The following is a 23,798-nucleotide window of genomic DNA, read 5'->3' as shown; positions in this document are numbered from 1 at the left end:
CTCTTGTAAAAGACTTATGAATACTTGGAAATGTAGTTTACACTGCCTTTTAATATATTTTCTTTCTCATAAGCTCTGAAGGAACAACCTAAAAATACCCAAAGCCTTTTGATGTACTTTCTCTATAAGTTACCTATGGTTACATGAAAAAATTATTTGTGACATAAGAATGGAGTTACTGTCACAGGAAAGGACTGCATTAGACATCATCTTCAAACTGAGGTCTGAAAGACCTAGCTGAAGCACAAAGGACAAAGAAAGGAAGAGAAAAGCTTTCAAACCAGATGCTTGCTTAGAAATCTCATGTTGATCTTCAAATTACCCCACTTTCACTCAGGAAACTGTGGAGGATTCCAGCGTGCTTGGCTCAAGCTGGAAATTTTGCCAGAAGTTGCATGGTGCTGACAAGTCCTGTGAGGAGGGAAGCAGCCTCATCCTTTGTGTTTGAGCACTGAGGAGGAGTCTGGGCACCCTGCACCATTCCTGGGGTGCCCAGGTAGCAGCGTGTGCTGTGCTCACAGCACTCTGGCAGCTCCTGCCCTCTGTCTGCAGCCAGCTCTGCCTCACAGGCTGCACATCAGGGCACCAACCAAACAACTGCCCTGACCCAGCATAAGTGGTTTTACTGGGATTCTCCAGGAAGAAAGCAGATTTTTCTATGACCCAGGTGATGTAAGCCAATGGCATCCCAAAGACACTCTCAGTGGTTTTACAGAAACAAGAAGAAAGCAGATTTTTCTATGACCCAGGTGATGTAAGACAATGGCATCCCAAAGACACTATCAATTTACTACTTGTTTGCCAGAAGGAAAGGAATTTTATTTTTTTTTAAAACCATCAACTAAACAGTCTTTAATTTTTAAACCACAGATTTGTATGGCTTGCCACTGGGAAGTTGGAAGGCTTGAATTTCTAGGTTAGAGACAGTTACACTGCATGCACCAATGCTTTGCAGTAATGCTTCATGAGGATTCCCTTGGACTTCATATTGTTGATTAAATAGTAATTGATTTTAAAAGCATATTAAATGAGGACTTAGGAACAAATGAAAAGCAATGCAATTTATGAAAAATTGTTGCACAGCTGCCATGTCACAACTATTTTTCTACAATCAATTATTTTAAGATGTAATACCTGAATACAATGACTCCAGAACTGTTAATTTCAGAGTGCTGTCATTTAAACCATAGAAAACTCATTATGATAAGCATGAATCCTTTGCTCTGTGCTGCAGGATTTTGCTGGTTTGCTGTTTACCACTGGTGAGGGAATAGGTTGCTGTAGAGATTGATTAGGAACAGTGGATCCTGGCTCCCATGTTATGACTCACAAAAATTGTCAAACAAAGCCCACTGCAGTGGGAAGGCTGCTGACTGCAGATGCTCTTCTCAGGTCCTGGATAGGAATCATTAAAAATTCCACCCTTCTGTTGCTACTCAGGCTCTCATGTCCCTTCAATTCATTTTGGCCTCCTCTACAGCCAGAGAGGGGGGAAAGCTGAATGAGCAGTGAAAGACAAACCTCTTCCACAACAACGTTTGGCTACAAGAGAGTTAAGAGGCCAAATTGGGCTGGTTCTGCTGAAAAGCAGCTGCAAAAAGGCAACTGTGCCCTGTTGGGTAGAGCCAAGGTCAGAACTGACACAGTGAGGCTGAGATCTGTCACACAGGGGAAACCAAAGAGTAGAAATTTCCCTGACATGGGAGCAAACGGGGGACAAAAATAGACAAATCAAGGACATTGCATGGAAAGTGTGAGATTTAAGAAAAGATAACACAGAGTGTGAATTGAAATTGTCTCATGGTGAGTAAGGAAAGCTGAATGTGGAGACAAGGCCTTGGACTTGACTTGAGATCAAGTAAGTGTCTCTGAGAGCAGCAGATGAGAACCTCTTGTGTCAGAAGAGTGATACAACTGCTTTATAAAATCCCTGGAGCATGGGCATCCAAGAAGCCTATCAAGGGAATTTGCTTCTGTCTATTGCCTATACAGAAACAAAGGATGAAAACAGGTTCTGCCACCAACAGGCCTGCTAATGTAACCTCAGCAACATTCCAGCTCCAAAACAAAACTCCAAAGGAAATTGTTCTTACAGTCACAGGCTTAATTAAAAAATTGATAAGCAACATGGATTTACCAAGGATATCTCACCCCAACCCAAGCTGACACACTTCACCATTTCCCCAATACCAATTTCAGACCTGGAGAGGGGAAAAAGGCTGACATAAAACTTCTCTGGACTTTGAGAAGTTAAAATAAAGTCAGACACCCACAGGGTTTAAGATTTGCCTTTAAATGCTTCCAGAATGCAAAGCTGCCTGCTGTACTGCAGAAACCTGTCAAATACTGATTTTCACTGCATGTGTGTCTATTTCTATGATAGATAATCCTGAAAATATGGGGAGGGGAGAAGGTGCTCTGCTACTGGGCAATGTGTTTTGGATCCTGCATTTGAAATGTATTCATTATCAGACTTCCTTCTTGAATAGGTCAATGCTTTCTTTATCAGGGATTTATTTGGACAGGCCTTTGATACATTTCTCAGACTTTTTCAACCAGTAAACCAAAATCCCTTACTTTTAATGGATTAGCCCCTTCCACTCTCCTGCTTTTCTGGGAGTGTTTTTTTGTGTTTATTGATTTTCCTGATGTTTTCCTTGGTTTGGTTTTATGTGGTGGTTTATATGAAGTTTATTGAATCTCTTTATCATTATACTCTAAAAATTGGCATAGTCCAGCTGGGCTGGACCTTCTGTTCCCCCCTCAGGAGCCTCTTGCCAGCCTGGCTAAGAACAGTCCCTGTCCCACTGCAGGAGGGACAGGCCACCAGATGGGCACATCCTCACCAAGATCTGGGATTTTCCAGCAGTGGCTGTTCTGATTTGCCCAACGTTTATAAAAGGCCTTTCCCCACACAAAACTTCATTTTAACAACCTGGTAGTGGTAAAATTGCAGAGAAAATTGGTGGGAATTGCAAGAACCATCTGATTCCAGCAGGAAGTCAGCATGTACCCATTCACTGGCTCTGCCCCACTGCACCTTCCTTGTGTTCAGAGAATTTTGGACCAAATGGTCACATGAACAAGTGCAGCAAATGCTCATATCAGGGCCTGACACTGAGCAGGGCAGTGTTCACGTGCAATAGATGGCAAAAGGGCATCAGCTTTTTCTAGCCAACATCTGTTAATGACAACTCCTGCACTGGTTATTGCATAGCACATATTGGGATGGCTGCAGTGAGCATCACACAAGGAATTTCATCTCAAAACTGGCTTGACTTTGGTTTAGTGAAAATTAGTGCTGAGTGCTGCTGGAAATAATTTTTCAGGTACTATCAGAGGGTGTTCATGAAATTGGTGCCATCCACAGTGACCACAACAATGGCAAACCCAAGAGAAATCCAAATTTGGTCTCTAATCCAAATGGGCCTTCCTCCTTTGTGGTTACTGCATTTCCCTGATCTCTTAGTAAAACCCTACTTTGCCTTGTAAGCTGAGAAGTGAAATTTTACCATATCTGAGCTTTACCATATCCCAGAGCTTCTAGAGGAAGATAAAATGCTGAATACCATCCATCTGAACTTAGCCTACAGCTATTTGCATGATCACACAGCAGCCATGGTGCAAATTCCTGGAGAGGAGCTATAATGTGCAGCTCTAGATTTGGACTGTCACAGGGGCTCTGATCTGAAATCCCAGCTTATCCTCTAATCTATTATTGCACTGTTCATGAAGATACATTCACACTATCTTTCATCTAAAATAAGCTCAGATTTTCTACAAAATAATGTGTGCATTAGAGAAATATGATTACTTAAAGTAGAACTAACAGTCACCAGTTCTTCACCCAGCAGCCATTTAATGATGCTGAGCAGCTTTACATGAGGCTGATGGACACAAGTTGCCACTTTACTTTCAAACACATAATGCATTGTTTCATTGAAGGGCTATATAAAATAAAACCTCAGTTTTAAAATGGGCTACAGAAGCCTGTCCAATGTTCTCAGCTAAAGGGTAGAAAATTAGAGGGCTGAAGAAGAGAAATGGAGTGGGAGAAGGTTGGGAAAACACAACATCAGCTGAGAATTTGCTATTGGCTGATCTGCTCCTGAGTGGCACAGAGTGGATGTGGGAGCACAGAACCCTGGCAGAGATGTGTGCTTTTCTACTTTCCTTTTCTTTTTTAACCCAAATAGAACAGGCTTGACAGGAAACAAAGGGCCCTGTGAGAAGCTCTCCAGCCTAAGCTCAAACCAAACCAAAAGATAACCAACCAGGAGGGCAAGAAGTCCACAGGTTTCTAAGCAGGAAGGGGAGCACTGAGGATCAACTCTGGGTGATGCAAACCCCAGCACAATTCTGCCATTGGCTCATAGGATCCCTGGTCCAGCTTCCTCCTCTCAATAACCATTTCTAGAACCTGAGGGATCTGCCACCATTCTCTTCAGGGATGGGGATTTTCAGAAGTGAAAGTTAAGGGTTGGTTGAAATGCAGCTACACAAAACCTTGAGTGTGATCCATGCTGACAACTTCCTCCTTATCTTTGGAACAAGGTAAAAAATAGCAGGAAGGGAGATGGGAGTCACAGGAAAGGAAATGTCAAAGAAATCACTGCCTGAAAAACATCCCTTTTCTTTTTCTAGATTTGACTTTAAAAAGAAAGCATAATCTCAAAATTATTATGATTTGAGGAGAAGAAATGAGATGAGAAGGGAAAGGTAATTGAATACCTATTATTTTTCAACAGTTACTTTACAAAGCATCTCAGCTACAGTCACTCACAGTAGGCTCTTATAGATTAAAAAACCAAATGTGAAAGGTGAAACAAATTGTAGCAATAATGCAGGCCCAGAAGGAATTTCAGAAAGAAAAAAAAAAGACAAAAAGTGACACCTGAGAGCTTACAAAAGCAAAAGCTCACCCGAAATCCATGCAAGAGCCTGAACTGAAATTGCAGACATTATCCCATTTTGATTAAATTTTGTTGAGTTCAGATCCTATTTGTCACTAGTCAAATGAATCATGTTTGATAGAGGCCCACTAGGCTCAGAGAGGAGTCTTACAACCAGCAGCAAACACTGCCAGCTCCTCAAGCATTTCAAGAAATCTTTGTGCAAAGCCTTGGTCTCTGCAGCCTGGAAGGAAAATTGAAATTGCTGAGGTCAAGATGCCAGCCTGAGATGGATGGTATAACTAATATTCCAGCTAATTCATTTAAAAAAAGGATACATTGAAAAGTAATCATTGCAGTACTTTTGTCGATTCCTTGCTACTTGGAAAAAATTAGAACCAATTAGCTACCTAGGCATTTTCTGGCTAACCTCACTGATCTCCTGAGGCCAGCTCCAGCACAGTTAGAAGGGCTGTGTATCTTCTCTGAGGATAAAAGCATATTTTGCTCTGTTCCTTTGCATCAGAGCCACAGAGCAATGCCACACATTTGATGTTTTGTTCCCAGTTTATGGAGCTACATCCCTGCCTGTGGATCTGATCTGATAGCCCATTCAGGGCATAGAAAAGGTCCCCAGCTCTTTGCATCAGCTTTGTACATGACTAAAATTGGTGAAAAGCTGTATAATCAGTCAATGACCAGTCATTCAGAGTTCAGAAAATCCTTTATGATTTGATTTAGGAGGGAGCAAGCAGGGCTGTAACTCTGGAGGCTGCTCTTTCCCTCCAGATCAGCCAAACCCCAGAGCAGAGCAGTAAATATGAAATGATGAAGCATCACAGAGAGTGCAGCAGATTTTGTTGCAGCTCATTGTGGCCAGTGGAGAAAATGATTATAATTACAGCAGTGCCAACTCCTGTGCTTAAAGATGCACAAGGACATAAAATGGATTCTTCTTCCATTTCCCACCCTACTGCCCTTCCTCTGAGAGAGCTGGCTTGCAGTCAGCAGATGAAGTGCTCTCTTCAGCTGCTTGTCATCTCTGAGGTGGCAAAAGGCAGAACTTTGGCTGAAAATGGGTCTGTGCTGACGACTCAGCTGAAAAGTTCAGTGGAGACAGAGAACTTTTACACCGAAAGCTCTCGCTCACTCTCTGGGAACAAGAAATGTTGGGAAACCACTGTTTTCAATCACTGAGAGTGGCTGAAGGTCAAGACATGTTTCTGGGAATCTCATTTAGATATGCTGTTATCGGGAGATTTTTCGACATTTTTTCTGATTTCATTTATTTTTCTTCTGGATACCAGACGGAAGAAAGAGAAGTACAGATATCTGCCTATAGCAAAGTGTGTTTGGATATACTAAAATAGACCCACGTAATCTTTCAGTTACATTTCTGCAAATGTCCAGTCTCTGGCTGAGGTGAGACCTTGCATTCAGCACACTGCTACAAAGCAGTTTAATACAAATCCTGTGGATTTAGATTCCATCACACCTCTGTGCTGTCAGCTATAAAACAAATTCAGACACAACAACAATTGCAGCTAATTTTGCTAAGATTTTAACCCAAACTCCATTTAAATTACCCTTAGTTTTGCCAATAATCTGTATTCCCCACCCCTATTCATTATTCATTCTCTGAATCTGATTTTATTTTCCTGTCTTTCCTCCTGGCAAATGCTGCAGATACTCCCAGCTTGCAACAGAGCCCACCTCTGGGAGTTTCTGGTTGCTTTGTTTGTACTTCCATCTACATATCCTTGTCTTTCTGCACCACAAATTGCTCTCAGAGCCATGCAGAAATGTACCTATTTCAGCCTGGCCCTGCCCCAGCACAGCCAGCACCACGCAGCTCCTGTGAATCAGCAGAGATCAGTGCAGACCTTGCTATGGCAACACTTCAGGGGGCTGTGAGGGAACTTCTGTGAGTCCATGCTGGCTCTCATATTGTCATTCAGGTCCCCTGGTGAACTTTTCAGTGACATTAAATGGCAATTATACATTAAAGAGCCACATCCACCATGTTCTTTTAAGAGTTTTGAGAGGATCAGAGGCAGCTGATTGCTTAAGGAACACGTACTGCCTGGTACTTTCTGATTTTCTCATCCATGTCTTTAAATACAGCTGATATTTTTGTTTTCACCTAAATTTAAACATTCTCTGATCCATGAGCAGGAGACTCACTTAAAAGCAGCAACAGACAGAACATTTTCTCAGGGATAAGCCATAGAAGCTAAAATATTTTTTTCCAAATACTTCTCTAATGCACAGAGATGCCAGATACACCAGCCAGGGAGATGTAATTAATGCTTAAAGCCAGTGGAAAGCAGTAGTTGCCACTTAGAGAGAGCACATGGTGGCCATATGACTTCTGAAAAAAGTTCAGATCTGGACTATTACTGATAAATATCTGCCTGCAGAGATGGAGCAGAGGCTCTTACTCTGATAGCAGGGCACTTTGGTGCTATCTGAGGAAATCAGAATAAAGGATACCTGGTTTGAATTGGAGAAGGCTGATGCTAGAAATTTTGCACTATTCGTCTTGAGCTTTACAGTTGATTTCTCCACTGGCTCAAGCAAGCCCAGAGCTGATATTTCTCAGAGCATGCTGCAGGGCTTACAGTCATCTCAAAACTCTGTGTGTACCCTAAATTCTTGGGTTAGGAATGTCTTCATGAGGAGCTTTTAAACCTTGGTACACACTAGGTGCTAAGGTTATATAGTCAAAATAGCTGCACATTTTCATTTCACAAAGTACCTGCAAGCTCATTGTCTGGGTGTAGATATAAAGCCCTGAGTGGCAGTGTGAAGCAGAAGGATGTCCCTTTGTAGCCCTTTAACTCTCCTCCCTTGGCCTGAAATCAGCTTGGTTGCTGTTCTGGGGTGGGCGTAGGAGAAATGCCATCCAAAGAAGCAGAGCCAAGTGTTTGGTTTGGAAGCTCAGGCAGAACGTGTCACATCTGAGCTGTGTTGCTCTAATTACCAGCTTTGTTCCCTCAACTTATGTGCCTTTTGCAGCAAACAAATGATATGTCACTAATCATGCAAGCAGTGACAAGAGAGACCTGGTGCAGCTGTGCTCAGTGGTGTGTGAGATGCTGAATTCCCTCCTGAGGCTTTGTTGTTATTTTTCTTGTTTTAGTGAGGACAGGAGCAGCTCTGATACTCCTCAGTGCAGACCCTTCTTTGATTATGATGTCTCAGGCAAGCAGCAGACGTGCCCTGCATTAGGGCTAATTAAACTCAATTAAACCATTCCAACACAAGCTGCAAAGGAGTAGATTGGAGAAGGGAACTGAGGCAGAGGAGAAACGCGTGGAGTCATTTTGCTGCGTGGCAGATCCCAGCGCTTGGGAGAGTATCACAGAGGTATCTGGGCACATTCTCCACTGCACCTCCTTCCCACACTCCCTCACACACCATTCCTCACCACCATCTGCTGGGTCCCCCACAGCTTGCCTCACCACCAGCTGCTCAGCAGAAGGTAGGACAGCCCAAGAAACGAGGACACGGGGCCTCAGCCTGACCTTAATAAATAGCTGCTCCTACTGAAACCCCAAAACTCCCCCTGTAAAACGGAGTTGATGACATATTCACACTGCACCCTGAGCTCCACAGCAAATCTTCTCACAGAGGTTCTGGAGTGCTCCACACTGCTCATGCAGTTGGAGTGGGAGAAGGCAAAGTCTCTCTGAGGAGGCAAAACCACTCAGAGATGGGAGAAAAGCTAGAATTTGAGTTCTGCTTACACAGCACAATAAACCAGCAGGGAGAAGAACCCCTGCTAGGTGCCAAAACACTTTCTCCTGGTCTGTCAGAAGTTTCTCTGTATGGGCTCATTGCCTCTGCTTAAAAATAGACTGAGAGCCTCGGCAGTGCTACCACTAACACTGCAATGTCACTTCTGGGTGCTCAGAGCCAGCTTGGGCTTCCCCTGCAACTCCCTGAGCTATGTAGATAGACATTTTCTCATGATTTCACCAACAGAAAAGAGCTCATCTGGGTTGTGGGGCCTCCACTGGAATGAAATGCGAGTAACTCCACATTTACCATGCACATCAGTGCTCCTGTGTGAAGAAACAAAGATTCCCTTCTAGGCAGGTCTCTCTGCCCCTACACTGGGAGCACCCTGGGAGCTTCCAGGCTCACTGAGGGATCTCCATCTTTGCTGGCTTTTGGGAATTATCTGAAACACAAGCTCCTGTAGCACATCTTTGAACAGCCAGCAATCTGTAGAAGCAGAAATTCCTATTAGCACTTCTTGACAAGGACTTGCACTATGATTCTTGGGCTGCAGAGAGGAATTTGACTGTACCATGCACATTTATGGTAGAAAGAACAGCCTTGTCAGAGAAGCCACTTTTTTTTTTTTTAACAGAGAGAAGTCATGTAACTCACAGCTGCACTTGTCAGTGCTCTGCAACATATGGCTCAGGGCAAATGAGGAAAAGCTGGACAATTTTCTTTTCAGCCACTTGCTACGTGGTCAGTGTCCAATTCTCCAGAGATCAGGTCATGAAACATTCATCACCAAAGCCAGAGTCTTCACTGCAGCACTAAGCAAATGATGTGTCCTTGCCCACCCTGAGTGTTAATGGACTGGCTATCTGAGAGCTTGAGATAAAAATCCCCTGGCCTAATTGAAGAGGTGAGTGCAGCTGACACAAGCACTGCCCAAGCCTTTTGTATAGCTTTATTGTTCCCTGTGCAATAACAAAAATAAAACCATAAATTGGCTTTATTAATGAAGTTTTTAGTTCCTCACAACTGCCAGCAAACTATTTAAAAAGCACCAATGTTAACTGCAGAGTGCAGATGGTGGGGCAGGGACTGGCAGACTTTAGTAACCATGAGTAAAGACACGTTGGGGCAGGATTGTAATTAATTTCCTCTTTTTCCTGCCCTTACAAATCTTCATTTACAGAGCAGAAAATCCTCCCTGAGACCTTGCATGTTGCAGAGATAGGGCAGCTGCCAGGCTGAAGGGGTGGGAATCTCCCTGCTTCAGGTGTTTGGCACCTGCTTATCCAGAGCAATCTATGGGCCACCAAGACAGATGACTAGCTCTGGGGGTTATGCAGGACCTCAAAGAATTATTCACTCTTAAGACTGCACTGGGCAATATTTGGCAACTGTACCTGCAGCATCCTAGGTAGGTACACAGCTCTGCTGCCCCTTGTCTGATTTACCAGGCTTGGCATCAATCCTCCTGCCTCTGAGCAAAAAGAGACAGTTTTACATTCTCCATCACAAAAAAAAACAAACCCAAAACCGAAATAAACATCTCCATCAGGGCTGTTCTACTCCCTTCTGGGCTAAGGGGACCCATATCTAACGTGCCCTGGTGCATGAGTGTCACTCTGCTCTGTGTGCAGCACAAGGGCAGTGAGAACACTGTGGAAACTGTGCTGCTTATTCACCATTCCTGATCCCCAACACTCCAACTTGTCCTTCCAGCATTCAGGAGTAGTGTCTCACAGCAGAGCCCCCCACGGTGCTTTTCTGACTGATTTATTGTGAAACCCTCATTCATTTGAGGGTGGCATCAAAGCCTGAAACTTCCATGGTGGAAATGCACAATCCCAGCTGTGCCATGACTCAGTTTCACTCAGATCACTTAGGTGCCAGTTTGCAGAGGGCACATTATTCCATGACAGAGCTTTGGTGGGATTAGCAGCTCTTGCCAATACTTCCACCATAAAGAACAAGAAAAATGCCCCAAATCCCACAGCTAACCTTCCCTAACCTCATGTAAAAACCACTCTTCTTTTTGTCAGCCAGCACTTTCATTCTCACAACTGGGACTATGCTGTGAAGGCTCTCCTTGTCCAAGGAGAGAAAAAACATGCAAGGAAAATCCTCTCTTGACTGTGAGTCTACAGGGCCAGCCGAGAGGACACATGGCCCCATCCACTCATCTGCCTCTGCTCCAAAATGCTCAGCTGCCAGGCTCTGGGAGCACATCTCAGATGGGCTGGCTGCTGGTGCCTGCAGGACTCGAGGCCATCACACCTCCTCCTGTTCCCTGACCTTCTGCTCCACCTGCCCAGCGTGGTCTCTGCCCCCCCAGCTGGGAACCACAGATGCAGCGCTCACTCTCTCCTCCTAGGCAGCAAAATCTGGGCCAGATTTTCAATGGAATTCCTGGCTAGACATTTCAGTGCTTAGCACCCACGAGTGGGCCTGAATTTTGAAAATACTCAAAGCCTGGCAGCTCCCTGCATCATGTTTCCAAAAACCTGCACACACCCTTTGTGTGCTCCACCACACGCTTCCCTCCGCGTGCCTGAAATGTTGGATGGGATCTGCAGCTCAGAGTGCCACAAACACTGTTTGTTAGTCAAGAAAAACAAATACTGGAAGGGAGTGATGGTACAGAATGAAAAAAATCTCAATCCAGCATTCTCTCCTCAGGGTGCAACTCCCAGGAAAGCTGCACGTGAACCTACGCATGCCTCACCCAGTGTCTCATCTTCAGTGAGAATGGGAAGGAAGAACACAGAGAGTGCTGCATCCAGAGTGATAAAATGATTGCTCTGAAGAGCAACACATGGCACCTTTTGTTCCTGTGCACCTAATCATCCACCTACATGGGTTTTTCTTTTTTATGCACTCACCACTGAGTCCTCTGCTTGAACCTTTCTGCCGAAATGTGATGGAGCACCAGGATGTCTCCCTGCTCCCATTCAGCAGCTCTCTGCGGCAGGATGTGATCTTAATTTCTGCAAATTCCAAACAGCTCTTTAAAATGACTTTTCCTTGAAAAGATACAATTGAACCTCTACAAAAATATAACGTTCCAAATAAAAAGGAAAAAAAAAAATTAGGTTTTAAATGAAAACACCCTTAACTCTGAGTCACTTCTTAGTTCAAAATGGAAGAATCATATTATGATTATGACAAAACAATCAGCAAAATTACATTAACAGTAAAAAGGCACACTTGGACCAACTGAAGCAATTCATCTGTGTTGAATTAACCAGATTGTTAAGACTAAAAGAAAAAGAGAAAGCTTTTTTTTTTTTAATTTCAATTTGAAGCGTACTCACAAGGGGTTTGAATAAAGCTAAAACCACCTACTCCAAAAGCAATCTGCATCCCAAGGAGTTGCTGTTGCTTTGGTTTTGTTTGTTTGTTGTTTTTACTTTTTAATGTCAGTAGGACAAATAATATATGCCCGGTATGCTCAGTGCATGTGAAGTTTTAAAAAAAAGTGTTATTTAGTCTGTCAATACCCTAAGAAAGCAAAAGTATTGTCTTCTGCTATGCTGCACTTCTATCATAGTACAAACAGCTTTTAGAGCCTTATATTCACTGTCTCCATGTATGTCATAAGCATTAGTAGAGTTTATTCCCCCAACATCCCTAAGTGACAGAAAAATATTATCTTCATTTTACACTCTAGGAACTAATGTCCACAGCAGAGAGAGTTGCCTGAAATATCGATGCCAGTCTGAGACAGACTCTCAAGACTGTTCTTTCCAAGCAGAATAAATAGTCCAAAATACTGCAAAAGTCAGTGAGTGGTAGAGTTAATTTTGTCCTTCGCAGGATAAAACACCAGGGAATTTGGCTTTTTCTATCACTCCTTAAGCTTAGGGATCCCCTGCTGTACTCCAGACCAAAGAATCCAAGGACAGAACACCTGTAGTGCAAAGGCTGCAGAGGCAGTTTGCAGCCAGCACACAGCCAGGATGGTGCAGCTCTGGCTTGAGCATCACAACCTGCTCCTGCTCTGAGAGGAAACACTGGCCAAGGCATTGGGATCATCTTGCAGCAACAGCATCATGAGATTTTTAACTTCTGCCTGCCCAGTCAGGAGGGGTGAGCTGAAGGGATCTATATTTAACATCTCATCTGAGAAATGCCACCTTTGTCAGAGGAGCAGCCCCCCCAGCCGCTGCACTGCAGTGTCACCCTCGATCTGTGCCTCAGCCGTGATGCAGGACCAGCTCCTGACCCCCAGCCAGAGGCAACGGCACTTCCAGTTCAAGGGAGCTGTTCTGTCACTGCAATAACACTTCTGAAGGTGAAAGGCTAAATATCTCAGGATTTTTTTCCCCTTTTTGGAAACTGTGCCTTAATATAGTCTGGAGATGTCAGTGATATATATGATCTTCAAGGGTTCCTCACCTGCTGCTCTAGAAATGTAATGTTCTCCAGACACACAAATTCAAAAGCTCAGCAAAGACCAACCAAGCAGGGAAAAGATCTGCCACGATCATGCAATCTGGGTCCCCAAATCATGCTGGCTTGCAAAGAGACCCAGTTATATTCTGCAAATCTGGATGCTGCAGCACCACTGCTGTTAGCTGCTATTGTTCTTGTGGAGCTTGAGAGCTCAGGGCTGAAAATTTATCTTACTTACACCAAGCAGCAAACAAGAAAAGTAGCAGATTATTATTATTATTATTATTATTATTATTATTATTATTATTATTATTAATACTGAGTATTCGGGCTGGAAGGTGCCCCTGAGACTGATCCAGTCCTGCCATTGCAGGAAAAGGACCAGGGGATGAAGATGCTCAGTGTGAACAAGACCAGTGTCTCACAAAGGCAGCTCTCCTGCAGGGCTGAAAGAAACAGAGGAGCTCACTTCTGTGAAAATCTGTGGAAGGAACTGGAGCTAGTTTAAATAAAATAAGAATTTTTTTGGTTTTGTCTCCCAGAAGAAAACTACAAAGGGTACACTAAATGTCCTTCTTCAAAAACTTCTTGGAAGCTGTCCTGCACTGCACCAAGAATAGCTGGGGCCTGCAAGAGCAGAACTGAAGAGCACACCAGAGAAATGAGGAGCAAATGGCCACTCCATATCTGGCTTTAACTGTGCCTATGAAACCCTTCCTGGCACAACCACAAATACCCAGTTTCATCACAACTATTTTTAGGCAGTTCTGCTACCTGCTTGGACTATAAAGTTTTTAATATAACAAGAGATAGAGGTGTGTACTTCAGAGAGTGGAACCTCTGGTGGATTCACTCCAGCTAGAAGAGCCTTTTCCCTGTGAATGTCAATGGACTCACAGTAGGTTTTTTGGATTGGGTCCTGGATATTTTCCTAATTTCTGAATCATAGAGAAAAATAACAGCATCTGTGATAATCAGCTGAGTTTTTTTTACTCCTCACCACCTTGCCAGAGCACTGTGGGGGAGCCTGGTGAAGTTTTAGGACGGAAAAGAGCTGGGAAGACAAATCCTTGTAGAGACAGTTCTTGCTACTGAGGTGAAGACAGAAACAGAAACTATAAAATATTGTTTTAAAGAGGGTCATGAAAGAGAAACTGAGTCCAGAAGTGCCCAGAAAGCTGGATGCATGAAAGGAGAGGTGCCAGGAAGGATCTCAAAAGGCCACAACAAAATTACTCCCTGAATACAGAAAGGAAAACTGTAAATAAAACAGAAGAGGTTTTGTGCAAATGGATGTGCTTCTCAGAGTGGCCACCTTTTACTACCCTGATTGTGTCATTAGTCACATCTTCTTGCTCCAGATGATCAAATATGGATGTGTTTTGAAAGATGGGTTCAAAGAACATTGAAACATAAATCTCTTGGAAATGAAACACCCAGTGTTCAGGACAAAAAAAAACCTCCCTCTCATCATGTTATTTTCTGGTTTTTAAGGTCTTTAATAGATTCAGAGAGAAGACTTATGGCAAGGCATCTGGACTCCTCAAATGCTGCATTAATGGAAGACAAGTGCTGTACAAATCCTTTCCAACGCTCCATGAAGACAAAGCAATTTGTTTTCTTACTGTTAACCTTTATTAATTTATTGAGTTTCAGTTGAGGAAGGTCATCAGAATGAAATAAAGAAATGAAGGAATGAACAGAATGCATTTCTGCTGGCAAGAAAAGCAAGAAGCAAACTGTGAGGAAGGTTAGAAGTGCTAAAAATATGCCAGAACAATGGATCATCCTTTCTCTGCAATTTTCTTTTTTTTTCCTCCCCTAACATCTGCAGCATCTTTATAGAAAGTTATTTATCTCCTTCATTGCCTATTTCTACAACAGGAACAAACATGGCCTTACTCAGCTAACAAGCAGATCATGAGGAACTGTAATCTTAACAAAACATAAAAATTCAGTTAATAACTACAGAATTGTCAGGTCCCCCAGAATACTGCCTCTGCTATTTAACTCCTAGGTCACCCCTGAGAGTTTTGATGGAAGGCTGAATCAGGGGATGGGGTAAATAACTCCCAAATTAACCAATATATGTATATTTTGAAAAAATAATTGAGTTTCAGTGCATAGGACATTTATGGGAAGAAGCGAAATAACCAAAGGATATATAAAGGAAAATAGATTCAGGAAGACTGAAATCTCAGAGTATAGAGAAAGGCTTATACAAGTCAATTAATTTTACAACTTTCCAGCCCAGAAGATGCTCAGTTTTGTTATGTTTCTCTGCCAAGTCGAATGAAATTGATATTGAGCAAAAAAAAGATTCAAAACACAAAATAAATCACTCTTATTCCATTGGCACCTTTAGATCTTTTTCTATTTAATATTATTTTTCTTCAGACATATTCCATTCCCTTTATTTTCTTCAATATTCCTATTAAGAACTGTCTCCTGAAATGAAGAACAAACTCTTTTCAGGAGATGTTTTGTCCTCTCCAGAGCTTCTACACCCACTGTTTAGGCCTGTTCATGAGGGTCCAGGGAAACTGTAAGAGCACAGCTCTTCAAAATTCAGTCATTACACAAGGGATGAATAATGGAGAGTAAAAACTGTCTCCATGGCATCCAAGGAGCAAAAGGTACCTCACTGGTTTGTTATTCATAAATGCTGCTAACAAAGTACTCTTTTCTTCATATGCAAGTTTTTTTCTGCTGAGCCCTCAGGAGATTTGTCATTAGCAATCTTGATATCTTAATTATTGCACAGGCTTCTTCTGCCTTGGCTCCAGAGCTCTCCATAGACATGGCTGAGTCCTTGGCTAGACAAGATTCTCAGAGGCAAAACCCCAGAGTTGTGTCCATCTTAGAAATGCAAGGGTCTGGCCACATGACTACAGCACAAAGTCTAAAGTTTTAATTGTGCCAAGTAGCTATTAATGATGAACTGGAAGACAGCTTAAGCCCACCAAAAATATCTGAAACTCATCTTATTTAGAGAAAATTTCTTCAGAGTACATGGAATCATTTCACATCAATTTTCTCATGCCTTACTGGCAAGGGTATTTCTTTAGCTGTAGGTCCATCAAGAATCTCTCTGCTCCTGTGGGGAGCTCCCCTGTCCATCACTGTGAGCTGGAATTCTCTGAACTAATAGGTTTGTCAGTCTTATGGCTGGACAGAACTATTACAAGCCTTGAGGCTGATCTGTGTAGCATCCCACAGGCTGCCCCTGGCTGTTCAGAGAATCAGGGAAAAGCTGCAGGAAGGCAGCTCTGGAGGTGACCCAGCCTTCTAAAGCAAGACCTTCAACAACCCCAGACTGAGTGTGACTAGAACTTAGAAACTACAACTAAGAACTCACAACTTCTGAGTAAACTGTTCTGGTGCTGCAACAACCTCTGGGCAAATCAGGTTTTCCTGACGCCCTCCTCAGCTGCAGCCCACACTGATCCCTTGCTTCTGGGGAAGAATTCCCTTGTCTTGTTGAGTTGATCTTCTCGGTTCAGTCCTCAAGCCTCCTCTGTTCACTCCAAACTGATGCCACCTGGCAGCCCTGTAATCCCATTTTTTTGTTCAAAAGTTTCTCAAAGATGCCTTCTAAGTTGTTGTGTAAATGGTGAACACTTTTGGCTTCAACGTGATCACAGCAGCTGCAAACCAGGGTTCAAGACACTGATTACTACTCATAGTTTGAAAATTGGGCAGACTGCTGGGCTTTAGGAACCCATACAGACCAGTGTGTGATGGCAGACAAGGGGCATAAAAGATTTTTCCCCATATAAAAACAGATATCTAGTTTATGCTAGTTATCCATCTGCAATTGGAATTTCAAGGTAAAATGTCACCTTCCTCACCAGGGCGGAACAACATGGAACCTGTCAACATGGAACTGGTGGAACTGCTCTGTGGACATAATTACTCACAGTGATTATAAAGGGTGCTCAGAAAAATTTATAGCAACTGGGAAATTTTATAGAACCACTTAGGCCTTTGCCATAATCCTACCATGCAATAAATAAAATAAGCATGGCCCTGCTTTTCAAGTTGATATCATACAAAAGAGACTTGCCCAGACTTCTTTTCACAGCCACTAAACATCATAACTGGTAAATAAATGAAAAAGAGTTTTCTCAGCTCTGTTCTTGGAGAACCACAGCTTAGATTTGATTTGCTGCTATTCATGAGGGTCACACTGTGCTCATTTTTCATGCATATTTAAGTGGCTGTTAGCTTTTTGCAAAACATTCCCTGAACCTGCAAATTTCATGAGTTTTTCCTGTAAGTGGATTATATTACATTTCTCAATCAACTCGGTAAAGGCTGCAGTGCCAGGGAGCAAAGTGAAAAAAAAAAAGTAAAGGCTTTTTGCCTTACACCTCAAGGTCCAAGAGCTCTCAGACACAGCAAAGCAGCAGGAACGTTCACTCTGTGTGCATTTGTAACAATTAACTCTTGCAGAAAAGAGCTCACATTCACACACATTAATTGTTCATCACTTACAATGACTCTTCTGCTCTACAAACCCATCAGGGCTTCTTCAGGGATTTTTTTGTTTGTTTGTTTTTTTTCAAAGCTTAGTAACCTGTGCAAGGTCAGTTCCTCGAAAACTCGGGAAAACGCATTTGTGGGATTAAAAAAAAAACAAAAACACCCCACGAACTGGGTTATTTTGCTCTCTAGAAGAAAAAAGCAGAAAGCCCTGGAGGCAGAGCCAAACAGGGCTGCAGGGGAAGCAGTGTTGGAAGGGCACCTGCTCTCCAAGGAAGGAAGGAAGGAAGGAAGGAAGGAAGGAAGGAAGGAAGGAAGGAAGGAAGGAAGGAAGGAAGGAAGGAAGGAAGGAAGGAAGGTCCCACAGAGAAGGGGGTGATGCATCAACAGGCGATTCCTCCCTCGCAGCCGGTGGCATTTCAATATCTCGGATTTCCTGCCTCCTTGGTGGCTGGGCCCCGCTGAGCTCATCGCCAAGTGCTAAAGGAATTCCATCCTGAGGAGTGGGAGGGAAATACCAAGGCTGGGTGAAGGAGGGTCTGGCTCACTGCTGGGGTGAAGAGGCAGCTTTCTGCTCCCTGCGTCTCTGATTGGGCGGTACAGGCTCCAGGCAGGCTAAGTGTCACTGTGATATTTTATGAAAAATCCCTTCACCAGGATTTCTTCTCCTGGCAAGATGAGAAGCCTCAGCTTCTCCATGTTTTGCTCCTCTGGAATGTGATTTGAAGAATTGTTTACCCAGCATGTGAATTGTTTTTGCCTAATGACCCATCACAGCCAGCTGTATTGGACTCTCTGATTCTGTCATGGGTTTTTATTATTCATTTCTTTCTGATGTCTCCTTTCTCTTTCTTTAGTATAGCTTTAGTATATAATTTCTTTTAATATAATAATATAATAAATCAGCCTTCTGAGAACTTGGAATCAATTCTCATCTCTCACCTCATCCTGGGGACCCTCACATCAACAATTGGTGACCACAGCTAAGGGCTCAAAAATAAAGAGATTTAAATCATATCCTAGGAGTGAGGAGAGGCTGAAGGGGCAAGCCCAGTGCTGAGAGCAAGTGGGAAAAGATGGTGAGGACATTTGCCAAAATGAGGTGGCAGAATGAACAAGTCTTGCTTGTGCAGATGCCTTTATTTTAATAAGAATTCAGAGCTGGGATGTGTCAGTGTTAATCCTGTGCTGGAGAAAGCCAGAGCCCTGGAAGAAACCCCTCAAGCTTTGAGCACTGAAGAAAGAGAGATGGATTCCCTGAGCTGCCAGGGCATGTTGTGGGGGAAATAAGCTGTAGAAGAAAGAAATTAGTCCCACTCAAATGAGTTCCCTGTTCTCAAACAGAAGGAAAAATCTTGAGGGAGAACCTCAGAAAAAGAAGTGTTGAGATGTAGAGAAGCCAGGGGCTGTTGGAGACATTCCTAAAGGGTCTTGCAAGAATGAAAAAAGTTACAAGGAATCTCTGAACCACAACAGCTTTGACGCATGACTTGTTATGCAACATCTTAGTGTATGTGATAATCTCTCTGTGAAATAATAGGCATTTTAACACTTCACAGCATCAAGGAATTTTCTGGCCACAGGCTTCAGCTGCACACTCCCATAAATCCAGCAGGATTCCTGGAGCAGCCTTTCCAAATTTAAATCGAGTTCAAGCTTATTAGCACATGCTTATCACCTTGGATTGCATCACCAGCAGAATGATTTGCTCCTGGGATGCACTGGTTGGGCCAGACAAAACTGCAGAAGGGTCACTGGGGCTGTCCAATTACTCCAGAGCGACAACGCTCACCTGCCTCAGCACAAAACACACAAAAATTGTCCTCTCTTACCTTTGCCCCTGACACCCTGTCCAGCAGCATTGCTGATTCACCACCTTGTAAATGCCATTTTGTTTGGAGAAGTTTTGCTTTTACAGCTCACAAAGAGGCTTATCTGACTCTCGGCACAAGGGCCCTGGCTGCTTTGTCTCCTGATGCACAAAGTGTAACAAACGCTGCAATGAGTCCATGGCTGCTGAGCTGGGCAGACAAACCAAGCTTGGAACCCTTGTGCTGGTTTTTCTGGGGATACCCAAATGTGGGAGCAGTGCTGAGAGGTTTGAGGTGACCTCAGTGCGTAAGGGATTTATCCAGAGATGCTCCTATTTGTGAGCACCCACAGGATCACTGCTGGGGCTCTGAATACTCCAGCACATAGCAGGGAGCATTTCCTTAACCACAGCTCTTGGCTGAATCCTGGCAATCTTCAGCTCAGTCACAAATGGAAGGATGATGTCTCTGCCTCCAGGAGCAGAACACATCTGGGTGAGACAGCACCACTCACTCCAGAACAGAGGTGGGTGTTGTGAAGAGATGGGGGATTTTGAACTTCCTCACTTGCATTGTGTCATATCTCTGCTGTTTGACTGTTTAATGATTATCACAGGTTTTAAAGTTAATTTGGGGAGCTCTGAGGAGGAAAAAAAAAAAAAGCCCCTATATTTACTGATACAAATTCAACCCCAGTAAAACCTGTGGTCTAAGTAATAGGCCACATTCTGCACAGGTTTGATTGTGGTGCTGACTTTTTGCCCTCCTTAGGTAGGAATCTGTGGAAGCTAAAGCTCTCTTTACCTACTGGGAAATTTTAAAAAACCTTGGTTTTGGGAACTATTAAACTTCTGTTATTAGAATAAACAAACCTTTCCCTTCTTCTCATTTGTATCTTCTTCCTAGAAATTTCTGGTTGTGATAACTTAATATTGCAGTACATGAACACCCTCCATAATTAACTTTTTCACCATATTTGTTCTCCCTTGAGAAGAGAGAGAATATTGAAATTACATTAGGTATTTTAAAGTCTTTATTTGTCTAGTTTATGACTTAGGCAAAGTCAGAGCTCCATGCTGTGTTTGCCACTGAAACTGGTAAAGCTGGAGTTGGGTTATGGATCCCACTGTGGAGTGGTTCTTAATTTCATCATGTCAGAGGTCCTGGCAGAGCTGCTGGCAGCTGCTAAGAGTCAATAATGATCACATAAAAGCACCTGGGCTCCCCCATCCCAGGCTAAGTCTCAAGTGGTTGTGACTGGATCAACTTTTAAGATCTTCCCCTGACACAAATGGTGCTGCTCCACTGACACCAACTAAGCTGGGTTAATTTACACTGCTGGCACATTTGGCCCAACATATTTAAACTGGAACAAGTTAAAATATACTGAATTTCTTCTCTCTGCTAGAATGCTTCAACTCCCATCTCTAGGGAAGGGCTGTGAATTCCCCTTGGCTTACAGGAGGATTTCACAGGAACTAAAGCAGGGAGATTTGCATCTCACACTGGCACAGGCCTGCCTTTTGTTTCCAGACAAATGTGCATCCAGCAGTAGACACAAGGCATGCAAAACCATACATTAAAATACCTGCCTTGCCTTTTGGTTTCATCATCTGACCTTATCATGTGACAGAAATCCTACAGACAACTACTCTAAGCAAACAAGATGACTTACAACAGTGAGTAATATGCTGCATAGAGTGTCAAGCTTAGAAATACAGAGCAAATTAGCAGTGTTTGAATGCTTCATTTATTTTATACATCTTGGGCCAGTCTTACCATTAGGAATAGGGCTAGACAGTTTGCATCTCTCCTTTTTGTTTTGTATTAAAAACCACAATGCAAACAGAAGGCAGAACAGGCTATTTATATCAGCTCCATCGGAAGTGGTGACAGGTATAATTACAGAGGAGAAATTACAGGCCTCATTTCAGTGGCATTTCTCCTGCTGTTCCAGAGAAGATAAAAGATTGAAAGTGTTCCTGACATATCTCTAAAGTAAAGATGCTTCAGTGCACTCTTCACGTTATTTTCAGGTTGATTTAAGTACCTTCCCCAGAGCTCAGAAGGGAACAGGATGTGTGAGGTTTGCCTGTTGGCATTGTCACCTCCAGGACACCAATTCAAGCAAACCTGGAGCTTTTTTTGGTTAGGCTGCCCACTGCCAGGTAGGCAAATCCTGTGCTAAAGTCACCTTGCCATTTGTTCTGCCAATCTATTGCTCTGGCCACCATCACTTTTATTTTGCCCATCACATACAAGTTGTGGCTCAGCACCGAACAGGAGCCTCTTGACAAGCTGGTTCCTGCTAAAGCTTTACAGAATTGGCAGCAGTTTTTGAGTTGCACCTGATCTTGGCCAGCTTTCCCAGTGCTGGGATGGTAAAGTAATGCTGGGATGGTGCTGTCCCAGATAAGCAGCAGCCCTTGGGACCCACCTGAAACCACCCAAACTGGCTCAGACAAACACCCACCACTTTCATTCCAGCAGCATCAGTGAGGGCAGAGCAGAGCTACAGGGTGTGAGCAGAGAGCTGGATGGCACCAGAACTGCTCTGCAGCAATTTCAGCATCCAGGAGTGCATCACTTCACAGCACTGAGACAAAAACCTTCCTCAAGTGGCACAGAATGCAAAAGGTGCCTGCTTGAAATTCAACAAAACCCTTACTCTTCCTCCCAGGAAACCAAATACTAAGGAGAAGACATTTAAAAGGCTCTTAACAGCAAATCTAAAGAACAGGGAGCAAGAACAGAAAGCAACAATAGCTCAGTTGCTTTGCCTGGATGGGGTTGTTTGAAATAATGTTGTCCTGTTACCTAGCAACATAGAGCTTATTGCTGGGCTAGTTACAACCTCATTCATATTTGTCATAATTTGGTAATCAGAATTGATCACAAATGAGACTGAATACAATCAACTGACTTATGTTTGCAGTTAGAATCAATCTAAATCAGAGAAGGACATTAAGAGCTCAGTCATCTGTTCTGGGTTATTTATTCCCATTCTGATACTTCCACTTGGATATTACCATATTGTCTGTTACTATGATCTCCAATTAGGGCTCTGAGCTTATTCTCTAGCAAGAGACACCTCTAGACTCAAATGAAGGGCAGCATTATACCCAACTCTTGCTAGGCTCTCTCAGTCAGCTCTGTTTCCTTCTCCATTTCAAGCATTTTGTTGCCAGCTCTCCTGAGCAATTCACATCATTTGAGTGAAACATTCAACATCCCCTTCCCTCCTTGCATTTTTTAGCCATGAGCCAACTCCAGCTCTGTCACCAGTGCCAAGCACAGAGCTCACAGAAGTGACAGTGCTGAATCACCCCAGTACCTGCCCAATATCTCTGCTATGCAGCAGCTCCACTTGTGTCCCAAAAGTGCTTTGGTGGCCCATGGGTGTGATGCTTACACAGCAGCTCCCACAGCTGAGCTCTTACACACACACAGGGCTCATCTGACAGCTGGCTGCCCCTCACACAGCCTGGCAAACACAGCTGAGCAGGAACCCTCAAGGATCTGAGGCTGCTTAATCAACAGTTAGGATTAATGGGAAATAGTCTTTATATTCACAAAAGGGAGCTGCACAGAACTTCTCTCTCAATACCCTGTTTTGGTTTGAAAAGGAAGTGAGGGTTTTTTTTGAGTTTGTGGTTAAACTAATAGGTGTTTAGATTTGAATATTGGTACTTGGTGTGGCTACTGAGGACATGAATGCATTTTTGAGAACAGGAGGTTAAAAGCAGAGAACTTTTAGAGGAAAAGGTTGGTGAACGAGGTTAGGTTTTTTTGTTTAGCTGCAGCCCACAGATGAAGCAAAATATTAGAGGCAGCAAGCAAGACAAGGTACTCAGAGCACAGGGGAAGCACTTGAGGAGGCTGGGAAACAGGACAGGGATTGACTCAGAGATTGACTCAGCTGCCCAGCTCCACATTTGCTCACACTCTCCAGTCCCAGCCCACATCACTGTCTTTGGGAGCCAGTTCATTGAGCTGGGTGTGAGGTTGGCTATGGCACAGCCAGGCAGACCCCTGGCCCACAGACATCCCTGTGCCTGAGCTGCTGCAGCAGCTGCCTGTTCCAGGGACCAACAGCCTCCTGCACCTTCCCTACTCCCCCATCTGGGTCTAGACAGGACATGAGTCTGGCCCTGCTACTCTCCACCTCTTGTCCTGGTCCTTTGGGGTCTTTTCATGACACAAAAGAAATTTGTCCATATAAAAAAAAATAAATTTCAGAGCTTCTTCTCTGCAGTATGAGAGCGATTTACAAACCAGTAAATTAATCTGTGTACCCCTTATGGTGTAAACATCTTGCCTTGTTCTCCCAGCATGACTGCAGAAACACTTAATATTGAGAATTTCTTCTTTGTGTGCCACATTCACAAATCTACAGATTTATTCCATTCAGTGCAGGGTATCCTCTCCTTGTCTAAAACAGAGGCAGTGGGGGATCATGTCATTAAATACTGACCTGTGC

Source organism: Molothrus ater, chromosome 15 (assembly GCF_012460135.2).
Source record: "Molothrus ater isolate BHLD 08-10-18 breed brown headed cowbird chromosome 15, BPBGC_Mater_1.1, whole genome shotgun sequence".
In the NCBI taxonomy this organism is placed as follows: domain Eukaryota; kingdom Metazoa; phylum Chordata; class Aves; order Passeriformes; family Icteridae; genus Molothrus; species Molothrus ater.
The sequence above is the reverse complement of the archived record's forward strand: the minus strand, read 5'-3'. Positions refer to the sequence as shown.